Source organism: Melanerpes formicivorus, unplaced genomic scaffold (genome assembly GCF_026170545.1).
Source record: "Melanerpes formicivorus ecotype bairdi unplaced genomic scaffold, bMelFor1.0.p_v2 SCAF_102, whole genome shotgun sequence".
NCBI lineage: Eukaryota > Metazoa > Chordata > Aves > Piciformes > Picidae > Melanerpes > Melanerpes formicivorus.
Window position 1 is genome coordinate 1884270 of NW_027142454.1, and position 16888 is coordinate 1901157.

General features: G+C 57.1%; 1 protein-coding gene across 3 annotated transcripts in view; it reads right to left on the reverse strand.

Moving 5' to 3' along the window:
- GLG1 (golgi glycoprotein 1) overlaps positions 1 to 16888 on the reverse strand; it is a 151398-nt gene that overhangs the window by 94430 nt on the left and 40080 nt on the right. The window lies entirely within an intron of this gene.

Genomic DNA, 16888 nt, shown 5'->3' on the forward strand with positions numbered 1-16888 from the left:
TAGAGGCGGGGAGAGAGCAAACCACACATCCCTCAAGCACTCCTGCCTCAAAGCCACTGAAACATCCTGCAGCTCTGCACCAACAAGCAGATGGCTACAGGAAAGAGTTTTCACACATCCTGCAGTGCTGGAAGAGTCAGGAGGGATAAAAAACCCACCCTCAGAAGCAGTGAGAGTTGAAGCTCCCAACAGAGGAGAAGGCTTCATCATTTAGTTACACCTTTAGTCAGCAGTCAAAGTTAAACCTGCCCAAGCTGAGCTTGAAATGCTCTCCCGTGCCAGTGGGATTGAAAGCAAACCCAGGGGGGTCAACCCAGCACAAAACAACAACCCCCCCACACCCAACCCAACAATCCTCCCCTTGGCATTCCTGCTTTGGGAGAAGCCACTTGGAAGCATGCCCCAAAGTCAGCCCCCTCCCAGCTTGCAGTTCTTGTGCTTCCTTGAAGATCATGTGGGGCAGGCTGTGGATGTGGTCTGCCTGGACCTCAGCAAGGCCTTTGACACCATCCCCCCCAGCAAACTGCTGGCCAAGCTGTCAGCCCCTGGCTGGGACAGGAGCACTCTGAGCTGGGTGAGGAACCTCTTCTCCAGACTGAACAGCCCCAACTCCTTCAGTCTGTCCTCACAGCAGAGCAGCTCCAGCCCTCTGCTCATCCTCCTGGCCCTGCTCTGGACACCTTCCAGCACCTCCAGATCCCTCTTGCAATAGGGGCTCCAGAACTGGAGGCAGGACTCCAGCTGGGGTCTCCCCAGAGCTGAGCAGAGGGGGAGAATCACCTCCCTTGCCCTGCTGGCCACACTTCTGCTGCAGCCCAGGAGCTGATTGGCTTTCTGGGCTGCAAGTGCAAGCAGCCACATTGCTCTTTGGTGTTCACCCTGTGGCCTCAGGAGTCCAACCCTCCACCCTGAGGGCCAGGCAGGCCTCCAAAGCTCCTGGCCTGCTGCTCCCTCCCCGTGGCACGGGTGGCACAGCAGTCAGGGTGCCTGTCCTCAGCCAAGCCCAGCCAGGGTCTGCAGGGGCAGCAGCAGAGCTGCTTCAGTCCTGCTGAGTTCACATTCCCACCTTCCACCTCCCAGCCCAAAGCAGAACATCCAAACAGGTGGGAAGCAGCCTGGGCTATTTTTAGCTCCTGCCAGCTATTCTATTTAGAGGAACACACACATCAAACACCTCCAAGGAGCTGCTCCAGCCCTAACCACAAACCACAAGAACAGGGTTAGTCTGCAGCCTTCCCTCTTGCCTTCAGGGGAGAGGAGCAGACTCTTCCACCAGCCCAACTGCCCCACATTCTTAGGGACACAGACAAAATACATTGGGAGTGTTCCCTCTCCTGGCACTGGTGCCACAGCCAGCTGGCAGCCAGGCACCAGTGGTGTCCCCCAGGGAGCAGTGCTGGGCCCCAGCCTGAGCAATGCCTTCATTGGTGATCTGGAGGAAGGGATCACAGTATCACAGTATCACGGTATAATTTAGGTTGGAAAGGACCTCGAGGATCATCGAGTCCAACCTATCACCACAGACCTCATGACCAGACCATGGCACCAAGTGCCACATCCAATCCCCTCTTGAACACCTCCAGCGATGGGGACTCCACCACCTCCCTGGGCAGCACATCCCAATGACGAATGACTCGCTTGGTGAAGAACTTTCTCCTCACCTCGAGTCTAAACCTCCCCTGGCACAGCTTCAGACTGTGTCCTCTTGTTCTGGTGCTGCTTGCCTGGGAGCAGAGCCCAACCCCCACCTGGCTCCAACCTCCCTGCAGGGAGTTGCAGAGAGCAAGAAGGTCTCCCCTGAGCCTCCTCTTCTCCAGGCTAAGCAACTCCAGCTCCCTCAGCCTCTCCTCACAGGGCTGTGCCCCAGACCCCTCCCCAGCTTTCTTGCCCTTCTCTGGACACCTTCCAGCAGCTCAACCTCTTTCCTAACCTGAAGAGCCCAGAGCTGGACACAGGACTCAAGGGGTGGCCTGAGCAGTGCTGAGCACAGGGCAGGATGAGCTCCCTGCTCCTGCTGGCCACACTGCTCCTGCTGCAGGCCAGGATGCCCCAAGTGCCATGGCCACAGGGTTCTGGAACACCTCCAGGCATGGGGACTCCATCACCTCCCTGGGCACCCTCTGCCAATCCCTGACCACTCTTGCAGCAGAGAAACTTTGCCTCCTCTCCAACCTCAGCCTCCCCTGGCACAATTCCAGGCCATTTCCTGTCCTTCTATCACCTGAGACTAGGGAGAAGAGACCAACCCCAACCTCATTGCAACCTCCTTTGAGGGAGCTGTAGAGAGCAGTGAGGTTTGCTCTCAGCCTCCTCTTCATGTCTTTAAGGATTAGGAGGCACTTAATCAGTTACAACACTTACAGGTGCCCAGGAATGGCTTCTCCATCCTTCTCCCTCACAATTCAGCAGCTTGAGTTCTGAGTGTTGCAGCTCTCCCCAGAAACATCAACAATGGTTAAACACAGCTTGGGTCAGCCAAAAAACCCTGGGGAGGGGAAGCCAACTGAAGCCTTAGTCATGCAGGAGCCCCCAACAGCAGCTTCTGGGAGCAGGAAACAGAAGAGGTTCAAAACAGTGCAAGCAGCCAGAAGCTGAGTCACAGCATCATAGAATGGAAGGGGCTGGAAGTGACCTCTGGAGATCAGAATCCAATTCCCCTGCCAGAGCAGGATCACCTTGGGCAGGTGGCACAGGAATGCATCCAGATAAGTATTAAAAGTCCTCCCTCAAAGACTTAAGAAGGTTGGAAAAGACCTCAAGGATGATCCAGTGCACCCTGTCACCCAACACCTTGTGACTAACTAAACCATGGCACCAAGGGCCACATCCAAGCCCCTCTTGAACACCTTCAGGGGTGGGGACTCCACCACCTCCCTGGGCAGCACATCCCAAGGGCCAATCTCTCTTGCTGGGAAGAACTTCTTCCTAACCTCCAGCCTGAACCTCCCCTGGCACAGCTTGAGACTGTGTCCTCTTGTTCTGGTGCTGGCTGCCTGGGAGAAGAGCCCAACCCCCACCTGGCTCCAACCTCCCTGCAGGGAGTTGCAGAGAGCAAGAAGGTCTCCCCTGAGCCTCCTCTTCTCCAGGCTAAGCAACCCCAGCTCCCTCAGCCTCTCCTCACAGGGCTGTGCCCCAGACCCCTCCCCAGCTTTCTTGCCCTTCTCTGGACACCTTCCAGCAGCTCAACCTCTTTCCTAACCTGAGGAGCCCAGAGCTGGACACAGGACTCAAGGGGTGGCCTGAGCAGTGCTGAGCACAGGGCAGGATGAGCTCCCTGCTCCTGCTGGCCACACTGCTCCTGCTGCAGGCCAGGATGCCCTTGGCCTTCTAACCTCACCTGGCCCAGGAGGTTCCATCTGAAGATGAGGAGAGACTTGTTGGGTGTGGGGCTGCTGGAGGCCTGGAGCAGGCTGCCCAGAGAGGTTGTGGAGTCTCCTGGTGTGGAGAGCTTCCAGCCCCAGCTGGATGTTGTGCTCCTGGGCAAGCTGCTGTGGGTGCCCAGCTTTGGCAGAGGGGTTTGGACTGGCTGATCTCCAGAGGTCCTTTCCAACCCCCACCATGCTGAGATGCAGGGAGGCTGTGCTGCAGCTGCTGTTAATTCTTTCCTGCTTTCCTGCAATTCTAAATGATCTAAAAAAAGAGATTTTTTTTTTCCCCTAATCATTAGAAAGGAGAGAAAAAAAAAAAGAGGGAAAAAAAAAATCAGTCAGCTCTTCTCAAGTCTCTTTAGAATAGAATAGAATAGACTAAGCCAGGTTGGAAGAGACCTTCAAGATCATCCAGTCCAACCCATCAACCTATCACCCAACACCACCTAAACAACTCAACCATGGCACCAAGCACCCCATCAAGTCTCCTCCTGAACACCTCTAGGGATGGGGACTCCACCACCTCCCTGGGCAGCACATCCCAATGGGCAATCACTCTCTCTGTGTAGAACTTCCTCCTCACCTCCAGCCTAAACCACCCCTGGCACAGTTTGAGACTGTGTCCTCTTGTTCTGCTGCTGGGTGCCTGGGAGAAGAGCCTAACCCCCCCCAGCTACAACCTCCCTGCAGGGAGTTGGAGAGAGCAAGAAGGTCTCCCCTGAGCCTCCTCTTCTCCAGGCTAAGCAACCCCAGCTCCCTCAGCCTCTCCTCACAGGGCTGTGCCCCAGACCCCTCCCCAGCTTTGTTGCCCTTCTCTGGACACCTTCCAGCAGCTCAACCTCTTTCCTAACCTGAGGAGCCCAGAGCTGGACACAGGACTCAAGGGGTGGCCTGAGCAGTGCTGAGCACAGGGCAGGATGAGCTCCCTGCTCCTGCTGGCCACACTGCTCCTGCTCCAGACCAGGATGCCCTTGGCCTTCTTGGCCTCCTGGGCACACTGCAGGCTCATGTTCAGCCTACCATCAACCAGCACCCCCAGGTCTCTCTCTGCCTGGCTGCTCTCAGCCACTCTGCCCCCAGCCTGTAGCTCTGCCTGGGGTTGCTGTGGCCAAAGTGCAGCCCCTGGTACTTGGATGTGTTCAATCTCCTGCCCTTGGCCTCTGCCCATCTGCCCAGCCTGGCAAGGTCCCTCTGCAGAGCTCTCCTCCCCTCTCACAGCTCAACTCCTGCCCCCAGCTTGCTGTCAGCTGCAAACTTACTGCTGATGACTGACTCCATCCCCTCCTCCAGATCATCAATGAGGATATTGAACAGGCTGGGGCCCAGCACTGCTCCCTGGGGCACACCACTGGTGCCTGGCTGCCAGCTGGCTGTGGCACCATTCACCACCACTCTCTGGGCTCAGCCTCCAGCCACTTCCTTGCCCAGCTCAGAGTGCTGCTGTCCCAGCCAGGGGCTGACAGCTTGGCCAGCAGTTTGCTGGGGGGGATGGTGGCAAAGGCCTTGCTGAGGTCCAGGCAGACCACATCCACAGCCTGCCCCACATCCAGCAGGCAGTGCCCTGGGCATGGAAGGAGCTCAGGTTGCTCAGGCAGGACCTGCCCTTCCTAACTCCATGCTGGCTGGGCCTGAGCCCTTGGCCCTGACCCTCTCAAGCAGCATCACAGAATTGTCAGGGTTGGATGGGACCTCAAGGATCATCTAGTTTCAACCCCCCTCACCTCACTCTAGAGCTCAGCTGTGGCACACAGCCACATCCCTCACGGAGCAGGGAGGTGCCCAAGCCTCACCCTTTGCTCCAAGCTAACCACCAAGCTCTCTTCAGCCAGGACCTGAAGCTTTTTCTTCAAGAGCAAGGTCTTGTGGCAGGTAGCAGGCAAAGTGATTGCTGCTGCCTGGTTGATTTCTCCCAGGGGAGCTGCATTTCCTATCAGAGGACTTCTCCAGCAGCCTTTACCACAGACATCTGCAGCAGCAAGGAAATGAGTCACCAGCCCCACTGGCAAGCCTGATTCACAGCACTCAGGCTATTTAGGAGGCTGGGGAGAGAATGGAGGGGAAAGGCAGATGCAAGCCACAGGTCACTTGAAGAGAACAGCTTTAAGATCCAAACTCTGTTTAAATTTAGAGGGTTGGGGCTTTTTTTTTGGTTGGTGGTTCCCCCCTCCCTCCCTCCCCACTTCTCCTTTTCTCCTTGGGCATCATTGCTTCAATGGCCAGGCCCAGCATGGGGGGGGAGCTGCAGAGCTCTTCACCTGGCTGAGTCAATGTTTTCTTTGTGGAAGAAAAAAGCCAAGTCTAATGTTTATTTTCATCCTGGGTTGAAACAAGTAACTAAATGCTGGGGGTTTGGCTCACCAGGGAAAACCAAAACCAAGCAACCAGCACCACCGCCGTGAAGGAGGCTGCACAGGGAGCAGCTGAGGGAAGGTTGGCTTGGGGGTGGTAACAAACCATCACAGCAAAGCCCTGCTGGCCTGCAGGACAGGGTCACAGAATCACCAAGGCTGGAAGTGACCTCAAAGATCATCGAGTCCAAGCTGGCACCACAGACCTCATGACCAGACCATGGCACCAAGTGCCACATCCAATCCCCTCTGGAACACCTCCAGGGATGGGGACTCCACCACCTCCCTGGGCAGCACAGCCCAGTAGCCAACAACTCTCTCTGGGAAGAACTTTCTCCTCACCTCCAGCCTGAACCTCCCCTGGCACAGCTTGAGACTGTGTCCTCTTGTTGTGGTGCTGCTTGCCTGGGAGAAGAGACCAACCCCCACCTGGCTCCAACCTCCCTGCAGGGAGTTGCAGAGAGCAAGAAGGTCTCCCCTGAGCCTCCTCCTCTCCAGGCTAAGCAACCCCAGCTCCCTCAGCCTCTCCTCACAGGGCTGTGCCCCAGACCCCTCCCCAGCTTTCTTGCCCTTCTCTGGACACCTTCCAGCAGCTCAACCTCTTTCCTAACCTGAGGAGCCCAGAGCTGGACACAGGACTCAAGGGGTGGCCTGAGCAGTGCTGAGCACAGGGCAGGATGAGCTCCCTGCTCCTGCTGGCCACACTGCTCCTGCTGCAGGCCAGGATGCCCTTGGCCTTCTTGGCTGCCTGGGCGCACTGCTGGCTCCTGTTCAGGCAGCTGTCAATCAGCACGCCCAGGTCCCTCTTTGCCTGGCAGCTCTCAGCCACTCTGCCCCCAGCCTCTGTCACTGCCTGGGGTTGCTGTGGCCAAAGTGCAGCCCCTGGCACTTGGATGTGTTCAATCTCCTGCCCTTGGCCTCTGCCCATCTGCCCAGCCTGGCAAGGTCCCTCTGCAGAGCTCTCCTCCCCTCTCACAGCTCAACTCCTGCCCCTAGCTTGCTGTCAGCTGCAAACTTACTGACTGACTCAATCCCCTCTTCCAGATCATCAATGAGGATATTGATCAGGCTGGGGCCCAGCACTGCTCCCTGGGGCACACCACTGGTGCCTGGCTGCCAGCTGGCTGTGGCACCATTCACCACCAGAACATGCACACCAACACCCTGCTGCAGCACCAGACCACTGAATCCCAGCAGGGTGACCACTGCAAGGGCCCTCTGGAGATCATCTACTCCACCCCACCTGCTAAAGCAGGGTCCCCACAGCAGCTTGCCCAGGACCACAACATCCAGTTGTGACCTGAGGGACCTCAAGAGATCACCCAGCCCAAGCCCCCCTGCCACAGCAGGGTCACCCAGGGCAGGGCACACAGGAATGCATCCAGGTGGGGCTTGCAAGTCTCCAGAGAAGAAGGCTCCACAACCTCCCTGGGCAGCCTGCCCCAGGCCTCCAGCAGCCTCACACCAAACAAGTCTCTCCTCATGTTCAGGTGGAACCTCCTGGCTTCCAGTCTGTGCCTGTTGTTCCACATCCTGTCCCTGGGCACCACTGACAAGAGCCTGGCCCCAGCCTCTTGCCCTCCCCACACAGGTCCTTTAGATCTTGCTGAGCATTGATCAGATGCTCTCTGGGGCTGCTCTTCTCCAGGCTTAGCAGCCCTTCCTCCTCACAGAGATGCTCCAGGCCCCTCAGCACCTTTGAAGCCTCTCTTGGCCTCTCTCCAGTAGTTCCCTGTCTTTCTTGAACTAGGGAACCCAGAACTGGACCCAGTTGGCCTCAGCAGGGTGGAATCAAGGGGGGACTTCTGGCCACACTCTTTTTAATGCATCCCAGGAGCCCACTGATGTTCTTGCTCACCAAGAGCTCATTGCTGGCTTTTGTGGTACCTCTCCTCAGTTCACTTCACTGACTCAAGGGTTAAATCAGGTAACTTGGAGTACTGATCCAGCTCTGGAGCCTCTGTTACAGGAAGGATCTGGACCTGCTGGAGTGTGTCCAGAGAAGGGCCACAGGGATGAGCAGAGGGCTGGAGCTGCTCTGCTCTGAGCACAGCCTGAGAGAGTTGGGGTTGTGCAGGCTGCAGAGGAGAAGGCTCCAGGGAGACCTTCTGGTGGCCCTCCAGGAGCTGCAGGGGGCTGCAGGAAAGCTGGGGAGGGACTTTGGAGGGGGTGAGGGAGGGACAGGACTGGCGGGGATGGAGCAAAACTAGAAATGGGGAGATTCAGATTGGATGTGAGGAAGAAGTTGTTCCCCAGGAGGGTGGTGAGAGCCTGGCCCAGGCTGCCCAGGGAGGTGATGGAAGCCATGCCTGGAGGTGTTTAAGGCCAGGATGGATGTGGCTCTGAGCAACCTGCTGCAGTGTGAAGTGGCTGAGCCTTGAGGTCCCTTCCAACCCCAACCATTCTGTGATTCTAACTCTGTCCAGACACCATCCTGTTCCAACTCTGTCCTTCCTCCTGAGCCTGGAGCAGGGCTGGAGCTGCCCTTGCCGCCAGGGGAGGCCCCGGGCCGGGAGCTGCACAGGCTGCTCCGCAGCTCGGCCTGCTGTGCCGTGGCAGCTTGGCTTTCAGGGCACTTCGGGTTTTGAAGAGCTCCTTTCCAAAGGAGCACCAGCACATTTTTCAGCTTGAGCTGCTCAGCTCAATAGCTCTATGGAGCCATAAAGCCAAGCACTCCCCTTGAAAATCCTGCCTGGAAGGGTGATTTGGAGGGTTTAAAGAAGGAGGGCACCCTAAGCAGCCAGCTCAGGAACCATTTCCCTTAAAGCCAAAGGGAGAAATGATAGCTGAGTGGTTTTGCACAGATGAGCAGCTTTGAAAAAAAGGAAAGAAAAGAAGAAGGGGGGGAAAGAAAGAGAGGATCTTGGAGGCTGGGTTTGCAACTTGAGCTTGAAGAGCTTTCTGGAAAGCTGCCGCTAGGAGAAGGATCTCTGACTGGTGGCAAACGCTTCCAAGGGCTGCTTCACAGTATCACAGTACCAGTCAGGGTTGGAAGGGACCACAAGGATCAGCCAGTTCCAACCCCCCTGCCATGGGCAGAGACACCCCACACTACATCAGGCTGCCCAGAGCCTCAGCCAGCCTGGGCTTAGGTGACAGGGCCCCAACCACCTCCCTGGACAGCCCATTCCAGGCCTTCACCACTCTCATGGGGAAGAACTTCCTCCTCACCTCCAGCCTCAATCTCCCCACCTCCAGCTTCATTCCATTCCCCCCAGTCCTATCACTGCCTGAGATCCTGAGCAGTCCCTCCCCAGCCTTCTTGGAGCCCCCTGCAGATCCTGGAAGGCCACAATGAGGTCACCTGGGAGCCTTCTCTTCTCCAGACTGAACAGCCCCAACTCCTTCAGTCTGTCCTCACAGGAGAGCAGCTCCAGCCCTCTGCTCATCCTCCTGGCCCTGCTCTGGACACCTTCCAGCACCTCCACATCCCTCTTGCAATAGGGGCTCCAGAACTGGAGGCAGGACTCCAGCTGGGGTCTCCCCAGAGCTGAGCAGAGGGGGAGAATCACCTCCCTTGCCCTGCTGGCCACACTTCTCCTGCTGCAGCCCAGGCTCTGGTTGGCTTTGTGGGCTGCAAGTGCACACTGAGAGCTCCTGGTGAGCTTCTCCTCCCCCAGCACCCCCAAGGCTCTCTCCTCAGGGCTGCTTGCCAGCCAGTCCCTGCCCAGCCTGCATTTGTGCCTGGGGTTGCCTCCACCCAGCTGCAGGACCCTGCCCTTGCTCTTGTTGAACCTCCTGAGGTTGGCTTGTGCCCACCTCTCCAGCCTGCCCAGCTCCCTCTGGATGGATCCCTTCCCTCCAGCCTGTCTGCTGCACCACACAGCTTGGTGTCAGCAGCAACCCTGCTGAGGGTGCACTCAGTGCCACTGTCCATGGCACCCACAGAGATGTTGAACAAGCCTGGTCCCAGGACTGATCCCTGAGGGACTCTGCTTGTCCCTGGCCTCCCCTGGGCCATGGAGCCATGGACAGCCACTCTCTGGGTGCAGCCATCAAGCCAGTTCTGTATCCATCTAGTGGTCACCCATCACACCCATGTGTCACCAGCCTGGAGCCCAGGCTGTGGTGCAGGACAGTGTGGAAGGCTTTGCTCAGGGCCAGGGAAACGACAGCAGTTGCTCTCCCCTCAGCTCTTCATGTTTCCATAACTCCTACTTAAAAAGCTATGAATAAGGACAAGCTGCAATTAAAAAGACTGAGCACACCTACAGCTCCTCTGGCTGATAACCACAGAGACAATAACAGGGGAAGGAGGCAGAGGGGAGGGAAGCACTGAGCTGAGGCAGCTCTGTACCGCCACGTCACACACCAGTCCCCCTCCCAGCACCACCACTCAGTGATGGTCACCTGCCAAAATGCAGGAATGGAATGAACAATTCAGCTCCTGGCTCTTCTTCCCCCTGATCCTTCCTGACAGGCAGCAAAATCAATGACAAGGCTCAGAAATGAAGAGCCAAGAGGCAGCCATCCGCAGCAGCCAGGGCAGGCTGGGAGGGCTGCCGGGGAGCGCAGCAGCAGCTCTGCACCACCTCCTCCCCCTGACTTCTGCTTTTGGTCACAGAATTGCTTGGGTTGGAAAAGCCCTCTAAGGTCATCCAGTCCAACCAGCAACCCAACCCCACCATGGCCATCAAACCATGGCCCCAAGTGCCATGGCCACACCTACCGTGAGCACCTCCAGCCATGGGGACTCCACCACCTCACAGTCTCACAGAATCACCAAGGCTGGAAGAGACCTCGAGGATCATCGAGTCCAACCTGGCACCACAGACCTCAGGACCAGACCATGGCACCAAGTGCCACATCCAATCCCCTCTTGAACACCTCCAGGGATGGGGACTCCACCACCCCCCTGGGCAGCACATCCCAAGGGCCAACAACTCTCTCTGGGAAGAACTTTCTCCTCACCTCGAGTCTAAACCTCCCCTGGCACAGCTTGAGACTGTGTCCTCTTGTTCTGGTGCTGGCTGCCTGGGAGAAGAGACCAACCCCCACCTGGTTACAACCTCCCTTCAGGGAGCTGTAGAGAGCAATGAGGTCTCCCCTGAGCCTCCTCTTCTGCAGGCTAAGCAACCCCAGCTCCCTCAGCTGCTCCTCACCAGCCCTGTTCTCCAGCCCCTCCACCTGCTGTCCTGCCCTATCTAAAGGGAGAACTTCAGAGTTTATTTAGTAGGCAACAACTGCCACTTGGTAGGAAATGCTTAGTCTAGTCTCTGGTCACTGCTGGTAGCCTCTAGTTATGCCTCATTTGAAATGCCCTGAAACTGTGCCAGAGGAGGCTCAGGTTGGAGATGAGGCAAAATGTCTTTGCTGCCAGAGCAGTCAGGGCCTGGCAGAGGCTGCCCAGGGAGGTGGTGGAGTCCCCATGCCTGGAGGTGTTCCAGAACCCTGTGGCCATGGCACTTGGGGCCATGGTTTGGTGGCCATGGTGGGGCTGGGTTGATGCTGGACCAGATGCCCTTGAGGGCTTTTCCAACCCAAACAACTCGCTGATTCTCTGGTTTGAGGCTAGGCACTGAAGTGAGGTTTTCCTCACCATCTGCAGCCCATTTGTGGCTGAAGAAACAAACATGAAGTTACCAATCTCTGGCCCCTGCAGGCACAGAAATTCCCACCAGCCAGCAGCTGGTTTCCTGGATGACTTCCAGCAGCTGATGGAAAAGCCAGGCAGTCCCCACTGCACATCATGGTAGCATGACAGGCTGGAGAGGTGGGCACAAGCCAACCTCAGGAGGTTCAACAAGAGCAAGGGCAGGGTCCTGCAGCTGGGTGGAGGCAACCCCAGGCACAAATGCAGGCTGGGCAGGGACTGGCTGGAAAGCAGCCCTGAGGAGAGAGCCTTGGGGGTGCTGGGGGAGGAGAAGCTCACCAGGAGCTCTCAGTGTGCACTTGCAGCCCAGAAAGCCAACCAGATCCTGGGCTGCAGCAGGAGAAGTGTGGCCAGCAGGGCAAGGGAGGTGATTCTCCCCCTCTGCTCAGCTCTGGGGAGACCCCAGCTGGAGTCCTGCCTCCAGTTCTGGAGCCCCTATTGCAAGAGGGATGTGGAGGTGCTGGAAGGTGTCCAGAGCAGGGCCAGGAGGATGAGCAGAGGGCTGGAGCTGCTCTCCTGTGAGGACAGACTGAAGGAGTTGGGGCTGTTCAGTCTGGAGAAGAGAAGGCTCCCAGGTGACCTCATTGTGGCCTTCCAGGATCTGCAGGGGGCTCCAGGAAGGCTGGGGAGGGACTGCTCAGGATCTCAGGCAGTGATAGGACTGGGGGGAATGGAATAAAGCTGGAGGTGGGGAGATTGAGGCTGGAGCTGAGGAGGAAGTTCTTCCCCATGAGAGTGGTGAAGGCCTGGAATGGGTTGTGCAGGGAGGTGGTTGGGGCCCTGTCCCTGGAGGTGTTTAAGGCCAGGCTGGCTGAGGCTCTGGGCAGCCTGATGTAGTGTGGGGTGTCCCTGCCCATGGCAGGGGGGTTGGAACTGGCTGATCCTTGTGGTCCCTTCCAACCCTGACTGATACTGTGATACTGTGAGGGGGGTGTTTTGTCCCAGCTGCTGAGCAGAACAAGCACATTTTGCCAGCACACAGGGCTTTAAAGAGCCTGCTGTGGTTTGGCACAGGAGCAGGAGGTGGTTTGCACATCCCCAGCGCAGCTGTGACACCCTCCTGGGGACAGGCAGGGGAAGAGCTGACAGCAGCACCCTCAGGGAAGCACTTTTCAGCCCAGTGCAAGCCTTGAAACCCCTCCCATGCAGATTTCTGGCTGAGTGCTGAGACAAATCCCAAGCCCAAAAGTTTGGGGTCATGCAACTTTGGCAACAGCAAAGTGAGATCTGAATGCCTGAAGCAGAGCTCAACACTCCAACCAGACCCAGCCCATGTTGGCATGTTTTTCCCTGGCCTTCCAAAACATTCTTGCTCCAGGTGAGGATTAACTCTGCTGAGGGGACAAAAAAAAAACACCTTCTCAATCTCCAGGAAGAAAAACCAACCCAAAAAGGAAAAGAAACCTTCCCTATTTAGCCAGCAGGCTGTCAAACCATTTCTCTTTGCATTTTGAGGTTACCAGAGGAGAGCACAGCCTGGAAGATATCATTGCTCCAGAGCCCCAGCCTGGGGAGGGTTGGAAGGGACCTGTGGAGATCATCCATTCCAACCTCCCTGCCACAGGCAGGGACACCTCTCAAACAGTCTTGGCTGCTCCAGGCCTTGACCAGCCTGGCTTTGAACACCTCCAGGGAGGGAGCATCCACAACCTCCCTGGGCAACCTCTTCCAGACTCTCACCACCCTCCTACTCAAGAACTTCTTCCTCAATTCCACTCTAACCCTTCTCTGCCTCAACTTCAAACCATTCCCCCTTGGCCTGGCTCTGGACATCCTCAGCAAAAGTCCCCCCTCAGCCTCCCTTCAGCTATTGCAAGGCAGCTCTAAGGTCCTCCCAGGAGTCTTCTCCTCTCCAGGCTGCACAGCCCCAGCTCCTTCAGCCTGCCCTCACAGCAGAGCTGCTCCAGCCCTTGGATTGTCTCTGTGGCCTCCCCTGGCCTCACTCCAGCAGCTCTGTGTCCTTCTCCTGCTGGGGACAGCAGAACCAGAGGCAGGATTGGAGGTGAGGACTCAGCAGAGCAAAATCAAGGGGCAGAATCCCCTCTCCTGCCCTGCTGCCCACCCTCCTCTGGCTGCAGCCCAGCACACAGCTGCCTGCTGGGCTGCAGGAGGGCACTGCTGGCTCAGGGGGAGCAGAAGAACAGCTGGTGAATTAGAACACACATCAGTCGATCAGGGTGGGCAGTGGGAATCCAAAAACCTTCAAACCATCCTCCTTGCTTCTATTTCAGAACTCCTCTAAGGAGGTCTCTGCTACTTTGTTTTACTCTCCACGAAGGTGAAGACCTGAAGCCACTCACAGCAGCCTTCAGGGTCAGCACTGCTGGCTGGAAGGATGACACAGGCTAAGTGCAAGATTAACTTAGGTCAGGCTGAGGTATCATGGACCTGCTCCCTCAAAAATCAATGCCTGGGCTCACCTCATAGAGTCACTGAATGGTTTGGGTTGGAAGGGGCCTTAACGATCACAGATCACAGTCTCACAGAATCACCAAGGTTGGAAGAGACCTCAAAGATCATCAAGTCCAACCTGGCACCACAGACCTCAGGACTAGACCATGGCACCAAGTGCCACATCCAATCCCCTCCTGAACACCTCCAGGGGTGGGGACTCCACCACCTCCCTGGGCAGCACATCCCAAGGGCCAACAACTCTCAGTGAAGAACTTTCTCCTCACCTCCAGCCTGAACCTCCCCTGGCACAGCTTGAGACTGTGTCCTCTTGTTCTGGTGCTGGCTGCCTGGGAGAAGAGACCAACCCCCACCTGGCTCCAACCTCCCTGCAGGGAGTTGTAGAGGGCAATGAGGTCTCCCCTGAGCCTCCTCTTCTCCAGGCTAAGCAACCCCAGCTCCCTCAGCCTCTCCTCACAGGGCTGTGCTCAAGGCCTCTCCCCAGCTTTGTTGCCCTTCTCTGGACACATTCAAGTCTCTCAATGTCCTTCTTAAACTGAGGGGCCCAGAACTGGACACAGGACTCAAGGGGTGGCCTAACCAGTGCTGAGCACAGGGCACAATGACCTACCTGCTCCTGCTGGCCACACTGCTCCTGCTGCAGGCCAGGATGCCCTTGGCCTTCTTGGCCCCCTGGGCACACTGCTGGCTCCTGTTCAGGCAGCTGTCAATCAGCACCCCCAGCTCCCTCTCTGCCTGGCTGCTCTCAGCCACTCTGCCCCCAGCCTGGAGCTCTGCCTGGGGTTGCTGTGGCCAAAGTGCAGCCCCTGGCACTTGGACTTGTTGAATGCCATCCTGTTGGCCTCTGCCCATCTGCCCAGCCTGGCAAGATCCCTCTGCAGAGCCTTAGGTCCCTCTGCAGAGCCTTTTAAAGAGTCATTTTAATAGATTAAAGACAAAAAACCCACCCCAACACATTCCCCACCATGCCAGAGGAGCTGCCAACCCTTCAGGCAAGTTGGATGAGAAATGTGAGTGAACTGTAGATGAGTGTCAGGAAGCCTCAGCCCTCACTCTGCAGCCTTCACCATCCCCCAAGTACCTTCCTGTTTCCCGTCCCCCCCAAACAGATTAAAAGCACAGCCCAAAAAAAACCACCCCAAAAAAAGCTATTTTGCTCCTTATCAGTTATATTTCTGATCACACTTCAGAGCCCCAAGACTTGCAAAGCAAGCAGCAAGCTGGCAGAGCTCTGCAGCAAGCACCAGGCAGCTCCCCCCCTCCACCAAAGGCAACTGCAGCCGCTGCGGGGAGGGCTCTCCTGCTCTGACTCAGCTCCCCAGGCTTGTTCCCACAAGCACCAGCACTGCACTTTCCCACAGATTCACACTTTTGCAAGTAAATTAAGACCTAGAAGGCTTCAGCCCAGCTGAACTTGCAAAGCTGCTTCTCAAGAGTACACCCCAGCTGCCACCCCAGCCCTGCGTCCTCAAGTAACCAAGCGGGGCGGCACAAGGCAAGGGGCTTCGGGGAGCTTCAGCTGCTGCCACTCGGTCCTTGCAACACTCAACTTGTTATGGAGGCCTAGATTCTTCCCCTCATGCTTTTCAGGGAGCTCTCCTGGGCAGATCCCAGCTTCCCCACTCCCAAAAGAACAGCCAAACAAAGGTAATTTGCTGAGCAGGGGCACCCCACAGCAGCAGGCAGAGGAGAGCTCTGCAGCTGCGTGCACCGCAACTGCTTCAGCAGGGCAAAACCAACTGTGGCTTGTTTGGGGGGAAGGGAAGGTAGGTGCAACACAATTGGGCCAGGCCAGGGGGACAAACACTGCCCCTGATGTGCCCAGTTTGGTCAGTTGTAGGAGGTTCAACGAGGCCAAGGGCCAGGTCCTGCACTCGGGTCACAAACAACCCCATGAATGCTTCAGGCTTGGGGCAGAGTGGCTGGGAAGTGCCCAGCAGAGAAAGGCTTGGGTGTGTTAGTGGTTGAAGATGAGCCAATGTGTGCTCAGGTGGCCAAGAAGTCCACCAGCAGCCTGGTCTGGATCAGCAATGGTGTGGCCTGCAGGACCAGGGCAGGGACTGTCCCCCTGTAGTAGGTCCTAGTAAGACCACAGCTTGAATCCTGGGTTCAGTTTTGGGTCACTCACTCCAACAAGGACCTAGAGGGCTGGAGCAGGTCCAGAGAAGGACAACAAAGCTGGGGAAGGGTCTGGTGAGGAGCAGCTGAGGGAAGTGGGGTTGTTTAGAGGCTGAGGGGAGACCTCACTGCTCTCTACAGCTCCCTGAAATGAGGCTGGAACAAGGTGGGGGTTGGTCCCTTCTCCCTCCTGCTAAGTGATAGGATGAGAGGAAATGGCCTCAAGTTGCAGCAGGGGAGGTTTAGGTTGGGTATTGGAAGGGATCTCTTCCCTGAAAGGATTCTCAAACACTGGAGCAGGCTGCCCACAGAGGTGGTTGAATCCCTACCAATAACAAGACTCAGAGATGCAGTGCTGAGGGCTATGGTTTAGCACCAGACCTGGAAGTGTCATAGTGCTAGTCAGGGTTGGAAGGGACCACAAGGATCAGCCAGTGCCAACCCCCCTGCCATGGGCAGGGACACCCCACACTACATCAGGCTGCCCAGAGCCTCAGCCAGCCTGGCCTTAAACACCTCCAGGGACAGGGCCCCAACCACCTCCCTGCACAACCCATTCCAGGCCTTCACCACTCTCACGGGGAAGAACTTCCTCCTCACCTCCAGCCTCAATCTCCCCACCTCCAGCTTCATTCCATTCCCCCTAGTCCTAGCACTGCCTGAGATCCTGAGCAGTCCCTCCCCAGCCTCCTTGGAGCCCCCTGCAGATCCTGGAAGGCCACAATGAGGTCACCTGGGAGCCTTCTCTTCTGCAGACTGAACAGCCCCAACTCCTTCAGTCTGGCCTCACAGGAGAGGTGCTCCAGCCCTCTGCTCATCCTCCTGGCCCTGCTCTGGACACCTTCCAGCACCTCCACATCCCTCTTGCCATAGGGGCTCCAGAACTGGAGGCAGGACTCCAGCTGGGGTCTCACCAGGGCTGAGCAGAGGGGGAGAATCACCTCCCTTGCCCTGCTGGCCACACTTCTCCTGCTGCAGCCCAGGCTCTGGTTGGCTTTCTGGGCTGCAAGTGCACACTGAGAGCTCCTGGTGAGCTTCTCCTCCCCCAG